Genomic DNA, 11,986 nt, shown 5'->3' with positions numbered 1-11,986 from the left:
TGGTTGTATCATACCTTTCTTTGTTATCTAACATGCATGTACATGCCATCATTTTGGCCCCACTTGCACCTTGTATCAATGCACTGACTGAGACTCTTGTACTTTGTAGTCATATCTTCCAATTCTTTTTTCCAATGACAAATTTCAGCATTAGAACAAACCCATGAGTTTTTTCCAAGGAATTTCATTAATACAAGGGCTGTACGCAGACACTACATAGGATCTAATAGAAATAGTATTGTGTGATGTACTGGATTTTATTCCCATTTCGGAAGGAATTTCTTACATTTGCCAAACGCAAAAACTGAACGATCGTATGTTGAGCTGTTTTTTTAGTCATTTTGTTTTCTTAACACATAGACAAAAGAAAATTTTACTGCCTGACAAATCATTCATGGCCATGTCAGTCAAAGGTTGCTTTTTGATGATCTATGCCTCAAGGCTTTTGTGGTTGCTACAATTTAATTTATTAACTACAATTGAACTCGTATATACAGTACAGTATGTTAATAATGAGAAGCCATAATAGAAAACTTGTGTGTGTATCATATTGGTTAATATTTAAATTTTTAAGATTGAGCAGGTGTGACGTGACGCAGTAGTACGGCCATACTGGGCCGATGTACTGTGGCACACACTTCGCATTAACAACAACAACAAAAAGTCGCATTGGCCTTTGCAGTGTGAAAATTGCACAGGAGTAAAGGAATACTCAGACAAAAAATTAAGACAATTTACTCTTAATATCAGAATGAACAATTAACATGAAAAATACCCAAAAGCCCTGATAGAACACTTTTGGCAAGCACACAAAAGAATAATAATAACAACACATGAATAAACTTACTTTAACACAAGAAATAAAGGTCATACTGAAATAATATTTACACAAACATTACAACCTGCACACAAGGACGCTGATGGAGCAAGCATTGTGTGGAAGCCCTAATGTTCCCCTGAGCATCGGAAGAGACTACTGTGGTGAGTGAGGTCGAGGGTATATTTACCCGTGATGGCGACGTCATATATTTTGTCACCGAGGCTTGGAACTGCAAACCGACAGCGTAATTGGTGGTTACCTACTGGTAACAAGCGTTGGCAATTCTTGCACCTGCCTGGGGCTGGGTGGAGGGTGACTGGTGGTGGTTTCCCAACTCGTCTTCTTACAAATTACGTCTGAATTTGGCCGTTTGCCCGTATGGCCGAAAATAAACGTAATTTGAAATTGAAAAATAATTTAAAATAAATTTTGGATTTTTTTTTTTTTCAAAACAGCAAGTTAAGGGTCCTTTGATAGGTTAGGAGGGCAAAAGTTCTCCTAAGGTTTCAATGTGTCATGTAAACCGTTAATTGAAAGTTTCCTCTTCTAACCTAACCGAGTAAGCCGGAGGACTCAAAACTGAAAACAGGACAGTACTGTACATCCCTTTCGTGAGGCAATTTCATTTAAAGTTATGTCCATTTTTGGCCTTAGCACTCATATGAGCAAAAAGCGACATAATTTTAAGAGGAAAGGTTGGGTTTCCAAACATGTCTGGGTTGAACTCCATACCAGTCGTAATACACGGTAGGCAGAGAGTGGAGTAAGCAGGAAGAGGCAGTTTCCTCTGCTATGCAGGGGAATTATGTGACAGATAAATGTTTATGTCATCAAGTTTTTACTATCACAATACTATACTTATTTTTAGGGGTGGTGGTGGTCATAATTGTACTTAGCCAGTCATCTTTGTGCCACTTGCTTTTTCAAAAGTGTGTTGTTGAAATACAGAAGGAAATGCAGAATAGAACCAGTGAAGAGTAAAGGTGTCATAAGCACAATCAGAGAGCACTGTCTGAACATCAGAGGTCCACAGTTGTTCAACACCCTCCCAGCAACCATTAGAAATATGGCTGGAACAAAGGGGGATGTATTCAAGAGGCACTTGGGTAAGTTCTTGCAAGAAGTGCCAGACCAACCGGGCTGTAGTGGATATGTGGGCCTTCGGGCTGCTCCAAGCAAAAGATTGTTGGACTAAGTTATCACAAGTGGAGCCTGGCCTCAGGCTGCGCTCAGGGAGTAGAACTCTTGGCACCCTCTACAGGTATGCTCCAGTTGTGCTGTTTAGATAAATTTGCATTTTCTTTTACGAGTGACAAAACAATTTCTTGGACGGCATCTGCGCCACTTGAGAGCTTGACCAGAGCAACTACTTCTGCACCACATCCACTTCATATACTTGACCCTTTGGCACTATTTAAGACATTTTGAAACATGTCCACAGTTGTTTTAATGGTGAAGGTCTGATGACTTGGCCTTTGATCTGCCTTCTGCATTTGTGATGAAGCAACACTTTGTGAGCTGGCATCCGCTCATACTTGGCTGCTGTTGTGTTATCAAAGGGCCATTCCTTCCTTCCTTCCTTCCTTCCTTCCTTCCTTCCTTCCTTCCTTCCTTCCTTTCCTTCCTTCCTTCCTTCCTTCCTTCCTTCCCTTCCTTCCTTCCTTCCTTCCTTCCTTCCTTCCTTCCTTCCTTCCTTCCTTCCTTCCTTCCTTCCTTCCTTCCTTCCTTCCTTCCTTCCTTCCTTCCTTCCTTCCTTCCTTCCTTCCTTCCTTCCTTCCTTCCTTCCTTCCTTCCTTCCTTCCTTCCTTCCTTCCTTCCTTCCTTCCTTCCTTCCTTCCTTCCTTCCTTCCTTCCTTCCTTCCTTCCTTCCTTCCTTCCTTCCTTCCTTCCTTCCTTCCTTCCTTCCTTCCTTCCTTCCTTCCTTCCTTCCTTCCTTCCTTCCTTCCTTCCTTCCTTCCTTCCTTCCTTCCTTCCTTCCTTCCTTCCTTCCTTCCTTCCTTCCTTCCTTCACATTGCTTTATGAAAGATATTAAATTTAAGATTAAATGCAGTATAAAGCATTAAAAGGTGAATTAAAGCCTCCTGTATTTACTGACATGTGTGTTTTTTACTACATAAGTAAAGAATGAAGTGTTTTGCCATTGAAACAATGAAATGTGAAATATACAATATTTATATATAATATATATACATATATAAATATAGGGGTATTTATATACCCTTCCAGGGGTATATATCCGATCTTCTCTATCAACCTGAATGCTTCAAAATAATCCCGAACAATTCATGAGCATTATACACCAATGCTCAGGAATACTATTTAACCAGCTCCAGCTTTCAGGGACAGCTTGAACTCTTATTCACGATACTCACATACACGCACCAATATAAAAATATAACATTTAAATAAATACAAAAAATTCCGACAGTAGAAAACATGCAACAACCCTGTGCATTTAACCTGTACTAAAAAGGATTTATCTTTAAAGTAATTTTACATAAGTGAAGAAAAGGTGTTGACCAGCCACACACACTAGAAAATGAAGAGATTATGGTCCATCCTGGACCACTAACAAGTCGACTGTCTCTAGTCGATTATCACAATCAACTTGATAATGGTCGAGGACGGACTGAAATGTTGTTGTCTCTTCATTTTCTAGTGTGTGGTCTGGTCATCTTTTTCAGTCACGTTATTGTGACGTCATCTGCAAGAAAAGGTGTGTTTTACTATTAGTATAAAATGGATCTGGAATAGTTGGCTGAAATGAAACACTATTGTATACTGACAAGATAAAGCTTTGAAGCAAATGTACCTAAATATTAAAATATTGAATGGATTTGTATTTTATTAAGAAGTATGTGTAAATTTATCATGCATGTCCTATGCAAAATATATTTTGATGTGAATAATTCTAGAAACTTTAAAGCATTAGAAGCTATGATAATTTAAAGTTACATCATATATGCACGTAACACTTGTCACCAACACAAAGATTCTCGAGCTATAATGACACTTTACTTCAGGTGACAATGAGGTGAAATACAAATACAATGAATGATGCTAGATGTAAGAATCTTGCCAACAGCTTGACGTAAACTGGCATAGCACTGATAGACACTCGAGCACAAGACTCCAAACAATTATTCACACTATTTACACTGTACAACTATATCACAGACAGTAGCACAATTACTTAATAAAAATAGCCGTAACTGTCCTACACATTCACATTTGTGTACAATATTTATAGTGTGTAATGTTAATTTTGACTTCAGTCTTTAAGGGGGTCATGAGTTCCAAATACTGTATGCCAAAAATATGCAATAAATGAAAACTAGTTCGATTTCAATCAAACTTTTTTGACGAGTTGTATATGAAAAGGGTTTCCATCTGGTCCAAGTCTCGGCATCGTAGCATAAATAAGAAGGGAGAAAAAAATATTGAATTGTCAAAAATTTTCCAAAATGGTCAAAAATTAACATCAAACACAAGTGTCAACTGAAATCATGTTTATGACTCGGCTATCACAATAGCATATATTAAAAAAAAATTGTAATAGTTTTTTCAAAAACAAATTAAGTTAAAAAAATTTTTTTTTTTTTAAATTTTGTTTGTTTATCAGACAATTTGCATGAAACCTGTACACCTGACGGCACATAAGCCTATCTGTAAGGGTGCCAATTTTGGAGGAAATTGGTTGATGTCAACCTCAGCCACAGATGGCAGCACCTTAGACTTTAATTTTTAATGATTTGTGTTTCAAGTAGCATAAACGTAGTCCCTACTCTTTCATTTTTATTAAATTTACATGAAGCTTACACCTTATATGTAAAGTTTGTCTCTAAACTCTCATGCCAGTGTTTTTTTCTTAAGTTCATTTATTGATTTTATAATAGCAATAAATATGATATATTCGCATAATTTTTGGGGGGAACTTTCACTATTTGTATTAGTAAAACTAAACATATTTTGGAAAATCCATAGTATAAGATCCTTTATTATATAGTAATGTGTCAGAAAAGTGTCATAGAATGATTATATTTGAAACTTGTGGTTGTAGGAACTTACTGAAAATGTGTAATATTCGTTGAAAAAAAAAAAAATTAAATCTCCTGTTCTATTTAGGCTGCAGTACTGAAACTTGGAACAATTGCAGCCCTTTTCTTATACAACTAGTCAAAAAAGATTTGTTGACATTGAACAAAGTTTAAGAAACTAACTCATGGCCCCTTAAGTGCTTATAATGTAAATATTGAATACTGTACCTATATAACTTAAAATATGGATGTTTTTATGTAAATTATTTAATTGCACATACTGTATAGGAAATTCGCTGTTAAGTAAATCTAACTGAACTGTATTTTAATATACAGTATTTGCTCCTAGAGCAGTTTTTTTTATTTCATATGAAAATGAAAACTGAATTTTGTGTGGATCATTATTCAGGTTGTGTTCCCTCGGAATACTGGAATTGCATCTTAATGTGGGAGATGGACTTTCCTAAGAAACATTTGTATAAATATATGATACTTGTTAATTCTTTATTTTTTGCATTATAGTACAATCATTGTATGCTAACTGTACAGTATTGAATATCATTCTAAATTATTTATAAAGTGAACTGGTAATAAATGGATATCATTTTTAATTGTGTAAAAATAGTGTTACTCATTCCTTTGAATATCTTCACGTGTGTAGTAGAGTTTGTGCATGCACAAAACTCTATTACACACTAAGTGATCATCTTGCTTTATTGTCTGAATGTGGAACTGCTACAATACAGCTAAGAGAGAGTGCGCTTAACAACAATTACCAGTGAAGAACACTGAATAACTGTTGTACACTCTTGAAAGCAAATGTTTTGTGATACTGTAATAGGAAATATTGCATAAATTATCACATAGCATTTTTAGAGTGCTGATATCTTTGATTTGTGTCACCTTTCATGGTCAGTAATATTTCATTGTGGATTACCAACAATGACACCCTCTTCATAATCAATGTTTAGATTTGTATTCCTGTTCAGCTTAAGATTGTAAAAGTGCATCGTACAGGGATATAGTTTTATTGTCACAACCATTTGAGACAACCTTCGTATTCAGTTGCGTAACTTAGGGAATCTTCTTCTCTTAATGACTAGCTATGAAATACTGTAATGAAAGAATGTGTTTCATTTCATAAGTGAACATACAGAGAAACAACCGTCCCTGCCGTCACACCATTGCTTCTCAGAACATCTTGTCATTACTGACCCAAAACACCGCACTGTCTGCACCATTACTGTATTCTCTATCATGTTTTAGGTGTTAAAGGTAGTTCATCCTGGAAAAAAAAGTGAAGGGTGTTTATGACTAGTGTAAAACAGCACCAAAAAATATAACTACTGTACTAGAGATCAATCAAGATCACTCCCGACCAAATGGATCTGCTTAAGCTCAATTTTCTAAATGAAGAAAACAAACTTTTCACATAAAATTAGTTCTCTTACATAAATACTTACTGGGCATCACATTTGAAGGATGGGTCTCCAGAAATTGCCTGTACCATTTTAAACCCATTTGTTACTACGATTGTTATCCACAATATTAGGACAGGGAAACGTGTTACTGTACTTCATATTAGACTTTTCTCAGAGGATGGACACCGAATTGCCCAGTAAAGGATTGTTCATGAAAGAGAATTTTCGCGATATAAATTGGTGCTACATAACCTTCCCGGCTTAGTGCCTATTTTGATAATTACTTACTTCATGATTTAAAAATACAATTTGTCATTTGACCAGGGTTTGTATCATGGCCGGGGAGGATTGACTAGGCGCCAATCCTTAACTATGCCTCTGTTCCCCCAGCATTGCACGGGCACCTGGTTGTTAAACGATTTAGCGGGTCATAATCCGGGGAAAATTAAGCTTAAAGACCTGCCCGAAACACTACGAATGTTAGTGGCTTTATGAGAACGTAACAACTCTTGTACAGTATATAAATAAAATACAAATTACTGGAAAAAAGTGAAGGGTGAAGGAAATTACTGTAATAAAATAAACACTAAATGTTGGATGAGAAATAAACACTAAATGTTGGATGAGAAATAAACACTAAATGTTGGATGAGAAATAAACACTAAATGTTGGATGAGAAATAAACACTAAATGTTGGATGAGAAAGTGTTGACTAAGCTGTAAGACAACATTTTAAATGTTGGAGCAAAAAGGAAGGTGTTGTGGATGTTGCAGCAGATATAACCAACAGACTTCCATGTGCGGTGGAAACATTGTACAAGGGAAACAGGATGTACACCTTTATTGATGAATCAACACTTGTACAAGGGAAACAGGATGTACACCTTTATTGATGAATCAACACTTGTACAAGGGAAACAGGATGTACACCTTTATTGATGAATCAACACGGCAAAGACAGTAAATAAAGTACTCGGACAATGCACACTCCTACTCGTCGCAAGTTACAGTTGCAATTAAGGAAGTGTTCTGTTCAGTCCTCTTAATTTCATATGGAAAAGGAGACTGCTAATTAAAGATGATGAATAAGATCTCTAGTGTATATATAGTACTGTACCAGTACAGTATATAAATGTAGTGTTGATACAACGTTGTGGATAGGTCCCATGAATCGCCATAGCAGCACATGCTGCTATGGCGATCGGCCGAGGGAGGGATCGGCAAGGGAGCCGAGCGGAGAGCACGCTGGACTTGTGATCCTGTGGTCCCGGGTTCGATCCCAGGCGCCGGGGAGAAACAATGAGCAGAGTTTCTTTTACCCTATGCCCCTGTTACCTAGCAGTAAAATAGGTACCTGGGTGTTAGTCAGCTGTCATGGGCTGGTTCCTGGGTGTGGAGGCCTGGTCGAGGACCGGGCCGCGGGGACACTAAAGCCCCGAAATCATCTCAAGATAACCTCAAGATAAGATGGCGGTGTGTCCACTCACAAGATGAGTGACAGTGCCCAATACTGTCACTATGGCGGTGTGTCCACTCACAGGATGAGTGACGCTGCCCAATACTGTCACTATGGTGGTGTGTCCACTCACAGGATGAGTGACGCTGCCCAATACTGTCACTATGGCGGTGTGTCCACTCACAGGATGAGTGACGCTGCCCAATACTGTCACTATGGCGGTGTGTCCACTCACAGGATGAGTGGCGCTGCCCAATACTGTCACTATGGCGGTGTGTCCACTCACAGGATGAGTGACGCTGCCCAATACTGTCACTATGGCGGTGTGTCCACTCACAGGATGAGTGACGCTGCCCAATACTGTCACTATGGTGGTGTGTCCACTCACAGGATGAGTGACGCTGCCCAATACTATCACTATGGCGGTGTGTCCACTCACAGGATGAGTGGCGCAGCCCAATACTGTCACTATGGCGGTGTGTCCACTCACAGGATGAGTGACACTGCCCAATACTGTCACTGTGGCGGTGTGTCCACTCACAGGATGAGTGACGCTGCCCAATACTGTCACTATGGCGGTGTGTCCACGCACAGGATGAGTGACGCTGCCCAATACTGTCACTATGGTGGTGTGTCCACTCACAGGATGAGTGGCGCTGCCCAATACTGTCACTATGGTGGTGTGTCCACTCACAGGATGAGTGGCGCTGCCCAATACTGTCACTATGACGGTGTGTCCACTCACAGGATGAGTGACGCTGCCCAATACTGTCACTATGGTGGTGTGTCCACTCACAGGATGAGTGACGCTGCCCAATACTGTCACTATGGCGGTGTGTCCACTCACAGGATGAGTGACGCTGCCCAATACTGTCACTATGGTGGTGTGTCCACTCACAGGATGAGTGGCGCTGCCCAATATACTCACCCTCTGAACAAAATACAATCGTTACCCAGTATACAGCCGTCAACTGATTGGTACACACAGCCGCTCCTTACGGGTGAGTTTACCTCACTCCACCGTCCTGGACACTGGACAGTTTACCTCACACCACCGTCCTGGACACTGGACAGTTTACCTCACACCACCGTCCTGGACACTGGACAGTTTACCTCACACCACCGTCCTGGACAGTTTACCTCACACCACCGTCCTGGACAGTTTACCTCACACCACCGTCCTGGACAGTTTACCTCACACCACCGTCCTGAACACTGGTGAGTTTACCTCACATCACCGTCCTGGACAGTTTACCTCACATCACCGTCCAAGTTTACCCAACATCCTACACAGTGTAATTCAGTTGATTCCCAGGTTGCAATTCTTTTGCCCATGTCCTGGTGTAGTGGTCTAAGACGTGTGCTTGGGAGTACCCCAATCCGTCCTCACACTAGGCTGGTTAAAGCAGCGGCCGTCCTCACACTAGGCTGGTTAAAGCAGCGGCCGTCCTCACACTAGGCTGGTTAAAGCAGCGGCCGTCCATCAACTTCACGAACAAGAGGACACAGATTCAAGCTCAGGAAACAAAGGTGCCGAAAAAATATTAGAAAGTTTTATTTCGCAAATAGAGTGGTAGACGGCTGGACCGACCTTAGCGAGGTGGTGGAGGCCAAGACCGTCAGTAGGTTCAAAGCGTTATATGACAAAGAGTGCTGGGAAGACGGGACACCACGAGCGTAGCTCTCATCCTGTAACTACACTTAGGTGATTACACCGAGGCTAGAACAAGTTCAGATGTGTTCCACCAGACTAGTCCCGGAGCTGAGAGATACAAGCTACGAGGAAACACTAAAACAATTAAAGATCACAACAGTGGAACAGGGAAGAAAAGGGGGAGAAGTGATGACCACATACACATAAGGGGCATAACTGGCCGACCCCTCACAGTGTTCAAGAGAGAACTGGATAAGCGCCTCCAAAGGATACCTAATCAACCAGGCTGTGACTCATACGTCAGGCTGCGAGCAGCCGCGTCCAACAGCCTGGTTGATCAGTCCGGCAACCAGGAGGCCTGGTCGACGACCGGGCCGCGGGGACGCTAAGCCCCGGAAGCACCTCAAGGTAACCTCAAGGTAAGGTAAGGTAACATACAAAATACTCAGGTAAATAAATAGAACAGATAAGGAAGATGTACATGGATGGAACATGAATAAGCAGGCAAAGATTTAAGTTAATGTACCGAGTGATGTCTGGGGCCAGAGTTTAACATTGTACTAATAGCAGCTGTGTGTTGAGTAATTAGAAGACGTAAATGATTTTGGGTAGTAGAACCCCAAGCACAGATACCATAGTTGAGATATGGATAGATGAGAGAGGGATAGAGCATTATGAGGGGCAGAAATGTAAATATCTACACGTCTAAATATAGATATGACAGAGCCCAACAGGTTCAGGAGCCATACACCGCTCGAGTAATGGTTGAGAGGCGAGACCCAAGAGCCGCAGCTCACACCTCAGGAGCACAACTAGGTGAGTACACACAAGCGCACAAAACGTTCAATTATTTACCAAACAAACTATGGTTATTGAGCCGTGTGACGGTGAACTGTGGCGCTGTGGTGCTTGTCGATACCAGGCGGGCCCTGGACCCCACCAGGCGGGTCCTGGACCCCACCAGGCGGGTCCTGGACCACACCAGGCGGGCCCTGGACCCCACCAGGCGGGCCCTGGACCCCACCAGGCGGGTCCTGGACCACACCAGGCGGGTCCTGGACCCCACCAGGCGGGCCCTGGACCCCACCAGGCGGGTCCTGGACCACACCAGGCGGGTCCTGGACCCCACCAGGCGGGTCCTGGACCCCACCAGGCGAGTCCTGGACCCCACCAGGCGGGTCCTGGTGTAACACGGGTGAATGAAGTAATGGGTGAGGGAGGTAGAGAGGTGGGAGGAGTAAGGAATAGAGTCTGGGAATAGCGAGGAATGGTCAGGCGAAAAGGAAAGTTTAAATAGAGGCGGAGGGAGTAGGAAAGTAAAAGTATAAAAGGTAGATGAGTAGAAAGTAGAAGAGTAGAAAGAGACGTGCTGCCTCCATCCATCCTTAGTCAGTACATACAAGACAAGGAATGGAACTTGTCTGTACTTTAAGCTGTTATCAAAAGTCACTTTAGCATGTATCAACTGTTATAGTATAATCTTAAACCCAGTAAACTCAGACGCTCTTTCGCCTCAACTCACAAAGCTCTAGGAAATAAAATTAAAGACAATTTAAACAATAAATTCATCAATTATATTTAACATGATAAGTATTATAATTGAAGATATCGAGCTAAAGGTTCACTCTGTCCAGCCTAATAAACACGATGAGTCGCCACACAAGACATTGAGGACACTACAGTTGTCTGCCCCTGATAATCACACAACATTTTTAGTTTGGGAAACATGAAATAAGTCACCTTAAGTGTCACCTTAAGTGTCTGCTCACCAAGTGTCTGCTTAAGTTGAACAGAGAGGGGGGGAGGGAGAGGGGTCTAGAGTTGACAGGCAGTCCCCTCGTCCGGCCGACAGCCTGTCTCAGCTGCTGTCTGCTGATGTTCTGCTCTGCTGTCCTCTCCTCTGCTCGAATGTACAGTTCCCTGGGTATTTATTGTGAATGTGGGAGCTAAACTCCGCCCACAAGTAGATAGCCCCGGGCCATCTACCGGGCCATCTACCGGGCCACGCCTTAACCAGCGGCTTGTTTGAAGGACACGCCGCTACCAGGCTACAATTATCAGCTAAGCAGATGCCAGGTCAAATCACACGACCTGACCACAGGTCAACTTGTGATCATTAGCTCCTCTAGGTGTGACTTAATTCCCCTGGCACCTCTCATAATTCTGTCCGGCTAATACATGTTGTATGTACATATTATCCACAGTCTCTGTACCTAAAGCCTATTAATTCCACTGACGTCAATGAGATAATCCTTTCCCTTAAAACCAAGTCTAGTGCCCTTGAGGAGATACCAACTTTAATTTACAAAAAAGCCTCCAGATCTTTAGCCCCTGCTATTGCATTGCTCTTCAACAAGTCACTTGAACTCCAAACCTTTCCAGATATTCTAAAAAAAGCGAGAGTAACCCCTGTCCACAAATGTGGTGACCTCACAGATGTTAACAACTACAGACCTATATCAATCCTGCCAAACTTGTCAAAAAATTTTGAAAAACTAATCTATAAGCAGCTTTACTCATATCTAGCCAAACACAATATACTTAGCCCTTGCCAATATGGCTTCAGACCCAAAAAAAGCACTAACGATGCACTTATT

Source organism: Procambarus clarkii, chromosome 75, assembly GCF_040958095.1.
Source record: "Procambarus clarkii isolate CNS0578487 chromosome 75, FALCON_Pclarkii_2.0, whole genome shotgun sequence".
Taxonomy (NCBI): Eukaryota; Metazoa; Arthropoda; class Malacostraca; order Decapoda; family Cambaridae; genus Procambarus; species Procambarus clarkii.
The sequence above is the reverse complement of the archived record's forward strand: the minus strand, read 5'-3'. Positions refer to the sequence as shown.